A 12,658-nucleotide genomic window follows, 5' to 3' on the forward strand; every position below is an offset into this window, starting at 1 on the left:
GATTCCCCACCCACTTCCTTTATCCCTGAAGCTGCAGAAGCAGTGAGAGGAGAGGGCGTCTGGCCAGAGCCCCCCGTGAGGGTCCACAGGGGGAGAAGCTTTAAGAGAACACACTTGGAATGGAGAAGAATTTTTAACAAGAATTTTTGTTAAAAACAAAAAAAGAAAAGAAAGCTGACCATGAAAGAACATATTATTCAGAGCTGATTAAAGAAAAATCAGCCAGCATATTTGCCTTGTGAGGCACCCAGTTTGCTAAGGGTTCAAGTTCTTCCAATAAGAGGCAGGATTACCTAGCTGTCAAAAGCTTGGCCATGGAGCCAAATTGCCCGGGAGGGAATCCCCAGCTACACCACTGATGGGCTGGGTGACCTCAGCAAATCACATAAACTTTCCGAGCCTCAGTTTCCCCACCTGCAAATCAGGGCTGATGATAAGAACTGTGCTTACTTGAGGGAGTTGTCTGTGAGGATGACCATGAGTAAATATGTCTAAAGCAGCAAAGTGTCTGCCAGACAGTTAAGCTCCCAACACAGGTTAGCTCTAATTACTACATGACTTTCAAAGACAATAGTTCCTCAGCACTACAGTATTCTCACAGGTGCAAGAGAAGAAAAGTTGAAAAGGCCAAGCAGCATGAAAGCAGGTTCACAGCAGACAAGAATGCCCTGAAGCTAGGAGACGGGAACAAAGTCAAGGAGGGCCTTACCTGAGCGCATCCCACATGGAGCACAGACGGCCGGTTGCTGTGCATGCCTCCCGTGCTGGGGAAGCCGGGGGTCCCCGCATGCCCCAGTTCTCCTCGGTGTGGCAGGAAGGCCCCCTTAGACTGTGGATCAGAGGCGTGGCCGAGACCGGGGCTCTGTCCTCACAGAGGAAATGGCACACCCCCTCCTCGCCCGCGAAAGTAACTCAGCTGTCCGGCTGTGCCTGTCACTGCCATGGTTCGCGGGCAGGGCTGCCTGCCCATTCACCACCCCCTCGCCCACCGCCCCTGCTGGCCCAGGGCAGCAGAGGGGCAGGTCACAGGCACGGTTCACAGTGAGGTCTGTCTGTGCAGAGGGTGGCATGTCTCTGACCCACTTGCCCTGAGAGCAGAGGCATCTTCATCATCCACTCAGGATCAAGGCCCTGGGCTTTTCTCTGCAGAGCCTCTTCGGCAGGGGAGAACTGACCACTGCCACGCCTCTGCACATCTCGGATGGACACACGTACTCCAGCTCAACCCACGGTGCAAACATTCCACATGCACCCCCCAGAACCCCAAGGTTTCCATTTAGACTCCTCCAGCTTGGGAATCAAGCTGGAACAAGGGCAAAGACAAAAGAGCCACGATCAGTCATTGTTTCTCAAGTAACAAGCAACTAATTGAGACTTACTGTTATTATAAACCTATATTGCAGGCAGCAATTAAACTGCGGCTAATGAGGATTTCGGCACCAGGCCCTCCCGCCACCACACAACGATTCCCCCCAGCCTGGGTGAAGGGGTCTGACGTTGGAGGAAATAAACGGTTTCTTCATAACCCTTCAAGAGACAGCAGTCATGCTGGAGATTTCTTCCCCGGGGGAAGTCAGTGTGGCCAGGCAGTGGGGTGAGACAAGGCACAAGTGAGAAGCTCACGAGCACAGGGAGGTTTCTAGATCAGCTGTCATCCCCCTGGGGATGGTGACATCATGCCTGTGGGAAATGGCTGCAGGATGCTATCAAGTCAGTGGGAAAACAGCTGAATTGACTCTTTTATAAGTGGATTTATTGAGAAGCTATGAACGTACCAGGAGCTGTCGGAGATTCATTTACACACATTATTTCATTTACTCCTCCTAACGGCCTGAGGAAGGAAGGGTAGGAACTGATGAGGGCAACTGGGCTCCCAGAGGTGAAGTCATCTGAGGGAACTCACCTAGCCGTCACTCAGAGTGAAGCCAGGGTTGGAAATCAGGAGGAAGGGAGACTTTGGGTGACGTTCCTGAAGGCAGCTTGGTGGTGTGTAAAGCAGGTGTGGAATCCGGGGACGGCTGCTAACTGCCTGGTGAGCTTATCAAGTTACGAAAACATCCCATGCCTCAGTTTCTGCATCTGTGGAGTGGGGATGATCACACTATAACTCACTATAGTGAGTTTGCTATAAAGACCGCAAACTTCACATGCTGCATATAAAGTGTGCAGCGTGGTGCTCAGTGCAGGATAAGTGCCTGGTAAATGCCAGTTATTATTAAAGATGTTGTTGAGATGCTCTCGATGCAGCATGAAGGGTCGGAAGAAATTCATCGTCGGAACACGCCTGAAATTTTGCAATAGTGGAAACGGTGGAAGTCTCCGCAGAGTGTCTGTCTGCCTGTGTCCCCTGGGAAGGGGGTAAACCAACCCAGAGGGCTGGCTCTGCTCTGAGGCCACTGCCCTGGTGTCCAGGGCAGTGGGAAGCTGGCCAAGCTCCCAGACAGCCTGTCTCGGGCCTGGAGCACAGAGCCGTTGCCTCACCAGCTTGTAATGAGCTGCGTCTCCATCCTGATTAGGGGAACAATCCTCACTCAGAAAGACTCAAGGGAAGGAAGTGACAGCGTTGTGGGGACAGGGCATAACCTCATCTCCCAAGGAGGGGCTGGCTTCTGGGGAGCTGGTGACTTGGAGGTCACAGCCCAAGAGGGTACCCATCCCCCTGGAGGAGGCTAAGCAGACCCCACTGGGGCAAGTCTGGGTCAGAGCAGGAGACAGGCTGGGCCAGCCCCTGCCTCTGTCTGTAAGCCTGTGAGGCAGCTGCTCACAGGCTCTGGTTTGCCAAGAGGGGCAAGCAAGGAAACCAACATTCTCTGGGCACCTTCTGGGCACCAGGCTAGGTGCCAGTCCTATGACATCATCACTATCATCAACATTGTCCTATTAAATCAAATGTTAGGGCACCATTTTTTTTTTTCCAAAACTGTGGATTGCAGTCCGTTCCTGGGTAATGAAAACAGCTTAGTGGGTGACAAATAGCATTTTTAAAATAACGTGATAAAAAATACAGAAAATTTCAGTGTGCATTGCACAGAGCAAGGATTGGTATTGTGGAAGTTTCATTTCTTAATGTGTCTGTGAGTGTTTGGAAGCTGGATCGTAATGGGGAAGGAAACAGAGCTCATTTCTTAAAGTAGTTGTAGGGATAGAATGGGTTAATGTTTTAAGTGCTTAACGCACTGTAACAGAGGCTGCCAGCACCCACCCAAGTCCCCTTGGAGAGAGTTCAGGCTCTCCATACGTGCCTTCCTGAATCTCTCTCTTTCTTTTTCTGGTTGTAGGAATATGCTTAGTTCAAGTGCAAAGCAGGTAAAAAAGCAGGGCAGAATTACTGCCCCAGGAGTGACCCTCAGCCTAGGAGGACTGGGAGATGGTGGGTAAGCACTGCAGCCTCCTCATTGCTCAGCGCAATGATTCTGGGGTGTGTCCGCCACCATCTCTCTGAGCCCCAGATGCCCACAGAGCAACTCCCTTCCTGTCTCCCTTCCTCTCTCTCTCTGCTTCCTGGAATCTGCTCCCAAGGAAACTTCTTGCACCTATATCCTGGTCTTGGTGCCTCATTTGCAAACAACTAACTCATTGGAAAAGACCCTGATGCTGGGAAAGATTGAAGGCAGAAGGAGAAGAGGGCAACAGAGGATGAAATCGTTGGATGGCATCACCGATTCAATGGACACAGATGTGGGCAAGTTCTGGGAGATGGTGAGGGACAGGGAGGCCGGGTGTGCTGCAGTCCATGTGGTCACAAAGAGTCGGACACGACTTGGGGACCGAACAACGACGTAAGACAAGCAGATGCTGGTGTGAAGACGTGCTTCATGTATGAACCGTGTTCACTGAGAGACAGGATCTGTGCGAATGCTTTACATGCTTCGGCTCAATCTTCACCCCATCCCTATAAGGGAGGAACTGATTGTCTCCATTTTCCAGAGAAGGAAACGAGGCTTAGGAAAGTTAAATGCCTTGTTCAAGGTCACGTAGATAGAAAAGAGAGCTCTCCATTCTGAACCCATGTGTGCTACCAAGGCCTGTTTCACCCTCTGCTCTCCATGTAATCCACACAACTAGCCTGCCAGTTGGCTACTGTTACTCCCAATTTATAGATGTGGAGATGGCAAAGAGCTCAATTCCAATAACACTCACTGTTTGGCTGGGCCCAGCACCCAGCATTCCAACTCCTGGCTCTGTGCTTCCCATGACATCAGGCTGCTTCCCAGTACCCTGGAAAGGGCAGGCATGGGAGAAATCCCTTCCCTTTTCAGTGAAACTGGCAGCTGTTCATCAAACCTATGGCACAGGAGAGATGTAAGACATGGATGAAAGGAAAGGATGATTGTAGCAGGTTTACTGGGATTCCCAGACAGACTTATGTGCTACTGCTTGTGTCTCAGCTTCTCAGCCCATTAAACAAGGCTGATACATGCATGCCTGTGAAGTCGCTTCAGCCGTGCCCGACTCTGTGCCACCCTATGCACTGCAGCTCGACAGGCTGTTCTGTCCATAGGGACTCTCCAGGCAAGAATACTGGAGTGGGTCCCCCTCCAGGGGATCTTCCCAACCTGGAGATTGAACCCACATCTCTTACATTGGTTCTTTACCTCTAGCGCCACTGTAGCTCAGTTGGTAAAGAATCTGCCTGCAATGCAGGAGACCTGGGTTCAGTCCCTGGGTTGGGAAGATCCCCTGGAGAAGAAAATGGCAACCCACTCCAGTATTCTTGCCTGGGAAATCCCATGGACAGAGGAGACTGGTGGCCTACAGCCCATGGAGTCGCAAGAGTCACACACGACTTAGTGACTAAACAACCACAGCTCACTGCTGGCTTCAACTTTTACCTTCCCCTCCTAATCTCCAGCAGTTTCACCATTTCCACCAAAGTCTTGTAAGTTGCACCTGATCACGGTCTGAGCTTCATCTGCATAGCTCACGGTGATTATTCACTGCCCATCTGCTGCTTGCCAGGCAGGGTGCTGACCTCAGGGCCTCAGCTTCCTCATCCAGTACCTTGAAATCACCTTAGCATCTTCCTCATGGATTGTTTTGCAGATTAACTGAGCTAACTGTGGAAAGCACATGTCTGATCAAGGACTCATAGCTAGCAAAAAGAGCTCTCAAAACTCCATGATAAAACACCAGACAATCCAATTAGAAAATGAACAAGTGATGTGAAGAGCCATTTTACCAAAGAGGATATACAGATGATGAATAGGCATGTGAAAAGACGCTCTGCATCACTAACTACTGGGGAAATGCAAGTAAGACCATGGTGAGATGTCCTAACATACTTATCAGAAGAGTTAAAATTAAAAACAGCGACAACACCAAATGCTGACAAAGATGTGGAGAAGCTGAACCATTCTTACAGTGCTGGTGGGAGTGAAATATAGTACAGCTACTCTAGGAAACAGCTGACTTTTCTTAAAAATATTGAACATATGCATACCATATAACCCAAAAATTATACTCCTGGGCATTTGTCTCAGAGAAGTGAAGACTTAGATGTACATAAAAACCTATACGTAAATGCTTGTAGCAGCTTTATTTGTAATAACCCCAAACTAGAAACAACCCAGAGGTCCTTGGATGGCTAAACCACGGTACATCCATACCATGGAATATTACTCGGCAACAACGAATGAATGAACTATTGGTGCATAAAACAACTCAGATGGATTATGCTGAGTGAGAAAGGTTAAACTTGCAAGGTCACACACTGTGTCATTCCATTCAAATAACGCTGTTGAGATGACAAAAGTGTTTTGCGTTGGAAAGCCAAATGCAGGTGGAAAGCACCCTAATAACCAGGAATCAAGCACAGCAGAAGGGAGAAGGGCTGCTGGTACCATGAAGAAATAGCGTAAGGGAGATTTTTGTGGAGACAGGTCCACATTTTGATTGTGGTGGTGGTTACACAAATCTACACAAGGGGACACAGAACTGTGCTCGCACAGCATCATGCCGATGTCAGTTTCCTGTTTTTGATACTGTGCTTTAATCATGTAACATTTAACCACGTGCTATTATCATGTAAGATTTGGAGAAAGCTGGGTAAAGCGTGCAAAGGGTCTCTCCACCCAATTTAGCAATTTCCTGCAAATCTATAATCGTTTCTAAAATTTAAAAAATGAATAATTTTAAATGAATTTGTAAAGAGTTTAAAGATCAATGCCTAAGTGAGCAATTAATCAATATTAGCTCTCACTATTATTTCATTTTTATTATTACTTCATCTTATTTAATGTTCACAATAAGCTTATGAAAAAAAAGGGTTTTTAACCTCCATTTTATAGATTGGAATACTAAGACTCAGACACAGACACATTAGCTAACGTGCCTAAATTTACATATTCATAAAGACCTAGGGATTAAAATCCAAATCCAAGGACTTCACACATATATGCAAGTACACAGTAAAATAAAAATCTTTTGCCCTCACTGAGTTTATAAGATAGCAATGGAAGTAAGAGATATAACACAAACCCAAGCAGAATACCATACATGCTGTATAAGTTCTATGGAAGGATGGGAGAATGAAAAGGTAAAAATTCCAACTGGAGAGATTTAGGAAGGCTTCCTAGAAGAGGTGGCATTTGCTATTGTTTTAAAGAATGAGTAGGAGCTCAATAGATATAGAAGGGGTAGAGGTGCAGGAAAGGGCATTCCAGGTCGAGAGAACGTGACTGCTAAGGCATGAGAACAGCGACAAGCCCAAGGAGGCTGAAGCAGCTGTTGTGTGACCAGAGGCAGATGCAGAGGGAGAAGCAGAGGGCAGGCAGCGAGAAAGGGCTGGAGACTGGACTTGTTCTGCCAGCTTTTGCTCATCCTGGCCTGCAAATTGGAGTGTGCTCTGGAAGCCACAGGGTCCACGTCTAAAGTGTATGCACTCGGAAAACAGGGCATGACAAGGCATCAGCCTTCTATTTATGCTGGAAAAGCTGGGAAGAGCTCTGCAGTGGGTTCTCAGGTCCCAGGAAATAAGGAGATCTCCCATTTCAGGACCTCCAGGCGATGTGCTCCAGGGTCCTCCCAAGACCAGCCCTAGCAGATCCTGAAGGCAAACCCCTGCCCATTATGGGTTTTGGAACTTTATCTTTCAACAGTTAAGTCATGAACCCTATCATAATGGTACTTAGTAATTTTCCCACCCCATCAATAACTGCCGTGCAATCAGGATCCAGGTTTTTCTGGGTCATTGTTGAATACAGTTTGGAGTCAGCCACATAAAGTCTCCATATTCAATTCTATTCAGTCAATCCAATATTTGTTTATTGAATGCAAGCATGCTCAGTTGCTCAGTTGTGTCTGACTCTGCAACCCCATGGACTGCAGCCTGCCTAGCTCCTCTGTCCATGGGATTCTCCAGGCAAGAATACTGGAGTAGGTTGCCATTTCCTCCTCCAGGGGATCTTCCCAACCCAGGGATCAAACCCAAGTCTCTTGCATCTCTTGCACTGGCAGGTGGATTCTTAACCACTGTGCCACCTGGAAGGCACCGTCTATTGGGTGCCAGCTAAAAATAGACCCTGTGCTAGGACTGGAGGTGAAAGAACAAGATGCAGTCCTACAGTGGCAAAGAGCCAAAGCCAGGGCACCAAACACAGGGCAGGGGTAGTGCCAACCATCTAGAGACAAAGGGATGAGAAACTACCCTGGACTGTGACAGGTGGAGATGGTCACATCCGCACGACTCACCTTTTAAAAATGTGTTCCTAAAGCTACTGTGGAAAACAATACGAAGATTCCTCAAAAATTAAAAACAGAACTGCCATTCTATTTTTAATTGTACTTCCACTCCTGGGTATATATCCAAAGAAAATGAAAACCTTAATTTGAAAAGATTCATGCACCTCAGTGTTCATAGCAGCATTATTTACAATAGGCAAGATACGGAAGCAAACTAAGTGTCCCTCAGCAGATAAATGGATAAAGAAGGTGTGGTATACACATACAGGGAAATACTACTCAGTCATGGCAAAGAATGAAATCTTGCCATTTGCAACAAATGGATGGACTTGGAAGGTATTATGCTAAGCCAAATAAGTAAGGCATAGGAAGACAAATACTCTATGATGTCACTTATCTGAAAAATACAACAAACCAGTGACTATAACAAAAAAGAGACAGATTTACAGATGTAAAGAACAGTGATTACCAGTGGGGAGAGGGAAAGGGGAAGGGGAAAAGACAGGAATAGGATATTAAGAGGCACAAACTACCATGCACAAAATAAATAAGCTACAAGAACATATTGCGCAACACGAGGAGTATAGCCAGTATTTTATAATAACTATAAATGGAGTATAACCTTTCAAAATTACACATCACTACATTGTACACCTGCATCTTATATAATCTGATAAATCAACTATACCTCAAAAAAAAAACTGTGGAGGTGAAAAAAACCCTCATTCTTAGTGAGAAGGCCACCGTGGGTCATATTGTCATAGAGTTTGTTAATGGGGCTAAATTGAGACACAGGTTCTGCTTACATCACAGTAAGCATATTGCAACGGTGCTAATGAGACTGCTCATATTTTGGCTAAGGTCATGAGTGAAAACTGTGCCACAACTGTAACACGAAAAATGTGTTAAGGAATAATATGTTTAAGATCATTCGCCACTACAGCAAGGTACTCATTGCAGTTCAACTTCTAGAGCCCTAAAGCGAATTATTTGAAAAACTAGATCACATAGATTCTAGGTGGGATACTTTTTGAAGCATGTCATCAATATGTTCTTATTCAAGTAGAGATAAAAGAAACTCAGCTAAGAAAATTGCTACCAGGCTGACTGACAGAACAGCTGTGGGTGAAGTGTGGGATCTCTTAAAAAGGCCTGTCTTGAGGATAAGTTTTGACTCACGTTTTGGGAGAGCTAAGGTGACTTTGATGGGCACTGGAATGAATTACAGCATGTGAAATTCCTTAACTAAAAAGGTATTGGCTTAAAAAAAGGAGAAGGTGGTACCAGGTTTTCTGTGGGTCTTTGCAATCAGGATTTTTGCTCAAATAAATTTCTCACCTCTCTGTGTCCACTTTGGTTGGCCTTTCCCAGACTGTCCCTGAGTCCTGGTTCAGCTGACGCTTTTGCAAATGGTTTTGTGCTGTAAAGGATAGCTATTCCAGATGTATATTCAGGTTTCAGGAGGATTAAAAAGATTAAAAAGAGAAGCCAAAAAGAGCAGCCAAGAAACCTCAGCAATCTTCTGAGACGATCGCTTTCAACCTGAGTTTTTGGAGCCTGAGAGTTCTGTAGATGTATCCTGGGTGGGATGGGAGACAGCCCTGTGGATGGAGGGATGCTGAGGGTCTGGGCTCAGGGTCTCTACAGGCATCAACCAGAAGAGCTCAATGTAATCCTTCTTATACATTCAAGTTCCAACTCTGTTGGAAAAAAATACTGTTTCGTGTTTAGAGCCCACAAAGCTAGTCCGTCATCATCATCACCATCTCATCGTGTTTTACAATAGTTGATGTTGAGTGTTTTGCATTTGTCAGACACTGTTAAAAGCACTTTATGTGCATTATCTCATTTAATACTCACAGCACCTTTGAAAGGTAGGCACCATTATCGTGCCCTTAACATAGGAGAAAACTTAGGCCCAGCACTTAAGTAATTTGCCAAAGCATACACACCACAAGAGATGGAGCCCGGCTTTGAACGCACACAGCTGCCCCTTGAGCCTGAACAATTTTCCACCACGAGGTACAGACGATGTGAGGCCCAGGGAGAGGCAGGGACTGGCGCTAGATCCCACGGTGGGCTCAGGGCAGACCATTCCCTCTCAGGGCCTTCTTCCTCCTGATGGATCTCCTTCCCTCCTCCCTCTCCAGCCTGCAGTATACTTTCTAGAAGAAACTCACAAGCAGCTTTAAATAGACCATCCCTTGGTTACCAAGCATCTGTGCTCTCATGAAGGGAGCCTCTGAAGGAGATGGAGCTGTGATGAGAGATCCGCTTTGGAGCCCCTCTTTTGAATGTGCCTGGGGTGCCCACCTTGCCTGAGTCTCACTTCCCACCCTCTGCTCTAGATGCAGTTGAGGACCCGCAGCCAGGCCCCTCTCTCTGTCTGTCCCGTCTCACCTCCATCTTCTCCGCTGCATACACTCTTGCTAATGCGGATATGCATACATCTTGTTCCTTTGTCTATTCTGCTCCCTCTGCCAGGAATACCCTTCCTGCCCTGTCGGCCTGGCCTTCTCCCCGTCACATGTGTCCTCTCAAGGGTCCTGACCTCCCCCTGCCTAGGGCAGAATCACCCACTCTCTCCCAGGACCCTCCCTGTCACAGCACACAGCCCTGCGCTAGAACCACCGACTGACTCCACTGCTTTGGTTTGAAGACAGGCTGCTGCTGCTGCTAAGTCGCTTCAGTCGTGGCCGACTCTGTGCGACTCCAGAGACGGCAGCCCACCAGGCTCCCCCCGTCCCCGCGATTCTCCAGGCAAGAATTCTGGAGTGGGTTGCCATTTCCTCCTCCAATGCATGAAAGTGAAAAGTGAAAGGGAAGTCGCTCGGTCGTGTCTGACTTGTAGCGACCCCATGGACTGCAGCCCACCAGGCTCCTCCGTCCATGGGATTTTCCAGGCAAGAGTACTGGAGTGGGTTGCCATTGCCTTCTCCGTCAAAGACAGGCAGGTCTCCCATTTTCCCTTGATTAAAATCAGGGTTGTTCTTACAACTCACGCTTTGGAGTCAGAGGATTTCCTGCCTCCTGGAACACTGTTACTGAATGGACAGTGTTTTGTAAGCCATGTCATCTTAGGATCTTGGAGACACAGCACTTCTGGCTCCCTCTGGACCGAGCTCACCTGGATTGGAGGCCATGACCAGGAGTCTCAGGACCCCCAGGTGCCAACACAGGGAGGCACAGAGGAGGAACCAGGAGGTGGCAGTCATGGTGTTCACAGACTGGAAGGTACCCGTGGTGCCCAGGTCATCACGGGAGGCCTGTGGGTCTGTAGGCTCCAAGGCATCCTCGAGACCCAGGAGAACCTCCTGCCCTTTTTACCCACTCTCCAAGTTCACGCAGCCACTGCATGGCAGAAGCCCTGGAGAGAGGCATGGGCAAGAGCAGCGGACTTCACTTCATTCCTGTTAGTTTTCTAGAGCTGCCATAGCAAAGTACTGCCACTCACTGGGGGCCTAAGCAACAGAAATTTGTGTGCTTAGTTACTCAGTCATGTTGGACTCCTTGTGACCCCATGGACTGTAGCCCCCCAGGCTCCTCTGTCCATGGGATTCTCCAGGCAAGAACACTGGAGTGGGTTTCCATGCTCTCTTCCAGGGCATCTTCCCGACCCAGGGATCGAACCCAGGTCTCCTGCATTGCAGGTGGATTCTTTACTGTCTGAGCCACCAGGGAAGCCCAACAGAAGTTTATTTTCTCACAACTTTAGAAGCTAGAAGTCCAAGATCAAGGTGTCAGCAGGGTTCGTTTATTCTGAGGCCTCTTTCCTCGGCTTGTAGGTGACCACCTTCTCCATGCCTTCACCTGGTCTTCCCTCTGTGTGTGTATCTATGTCCTAATTTATTTATATAAGGATTCGAGTCATATCAGACTAGGGCCCACTTAAATTTTAATTTAATGACCTCTTTAAAGACCTTCCCTCCAGAAACAGTCACATTGTGAAGTACTGGTTGTCAGGACTCAGGCATAGGAATTAGGGCAGAACATAATTTGGCCCCTAACACCCCACTGAGGCTGACCAAGCTCAGAAGGAGTCACGTCAGTCTCAGACTCCCCATCCCACCCCACGCCATGCTCTGCTTCCACTTTTCTCTCTTAGAAGTAGCCACGGTAACTGACAGTCCATTGCCCTTAGCTATCTCAATTTCAAAGAGAATTTTCCAGCGTACCCTCTTCTGATTGTCTACCCCTCTCTGTCCTCATCTAGTTAGTCCTTGGCTCCAATCACCCCCTTATCTAGGCTGTCCAGCCTACATCTTCCATGGCAGGGGCTTTCCACATCTCCTTTCTATATAAAATATAGGAATGTGTATTTTATAGATTGATATCATCTCTCAAGAACATGGGACTTGCTTAACCATTTCCTTCCCCTTGCCAATGGAGCACCTCGCCGATCAATCCCAGCACATTCTCTCTCAGAAGCCAATGCTGGACAGCCACTGTCAAGGGGGTGGGGTTGTAAGCTGGGTCATTTTTACAGCTGGGGACCTAGATGCCCACTAAGGGAGCTTCTAATCAGAAATCCTGTAGATGCTTAGGTTTAACATCCATACGGGAGATTATTTGAGATGACCCTAAATTTGGATAACTTTTACTCTCTTCAACAAAAGCCATTTGTAAATTGGATAAGTGTCTGGATTCTTTGAGGGGGCACATTTGATCAACTCTTGGAGTCTGGCCCAACAGGTGCACTCTTCAGGTGGCCAGAAGCAGTTGGCCAGGAAATTGGTTTTTCTATTCGGAGGTTCAAGCCAGGGACAAAGGGAACAGAGCTGAGAGAATAGTCATAGATTCATCCATTTGTTCTTTGCTCCAGAATTTACTGAGGACCTACTACATGCTGGGTATTGCTCTAAGAGCTGGGGATTCAGACAGAGATAGTGACACTGTTGACCAGGAGCTAGACCCAATGGCACCCCAGCTGTATTTAATTCTTTATGGAATTATCTGCCCCTAAAATTCAGATTCTTCC

The 12,658-nt window shown here is 47.5% G+C and overlaps 1 non-coding gene across 1 annotated transcript; it reads left to right on the forward strand.

Annotated features, from left to right (window-relative positions):
* The first annotated feature begins 8,398 nt into the window (after positions 1-8,398).
* On the forward strand, positions 8,399-8,533 carry LOC133241907 (small nucleolar RNA SNORA1). The gene has a single exon (XR_009734716.1). It is a non-coding gene; the product is annotated as a small nucleolar RNA SNORA1 (small nucleolar RNA).
* The last annotated feature ends 4,125 nt before the right edge of the window (positions 8,534-12,658 follow it).

This window comes from Bos javanicus, chromosome 29 (genome assembly GCF_032452875.1).
Source record: "Bos javanicus breed banteng chromosome 29, ARS-OSU_banteng_1.0, whole genome shotgun sequence".
NCBI lineage: Eukaryota > Metazoa > Chordata > Mammalia > Artiodactyla > Bovidae > Bos > Bos javanicus.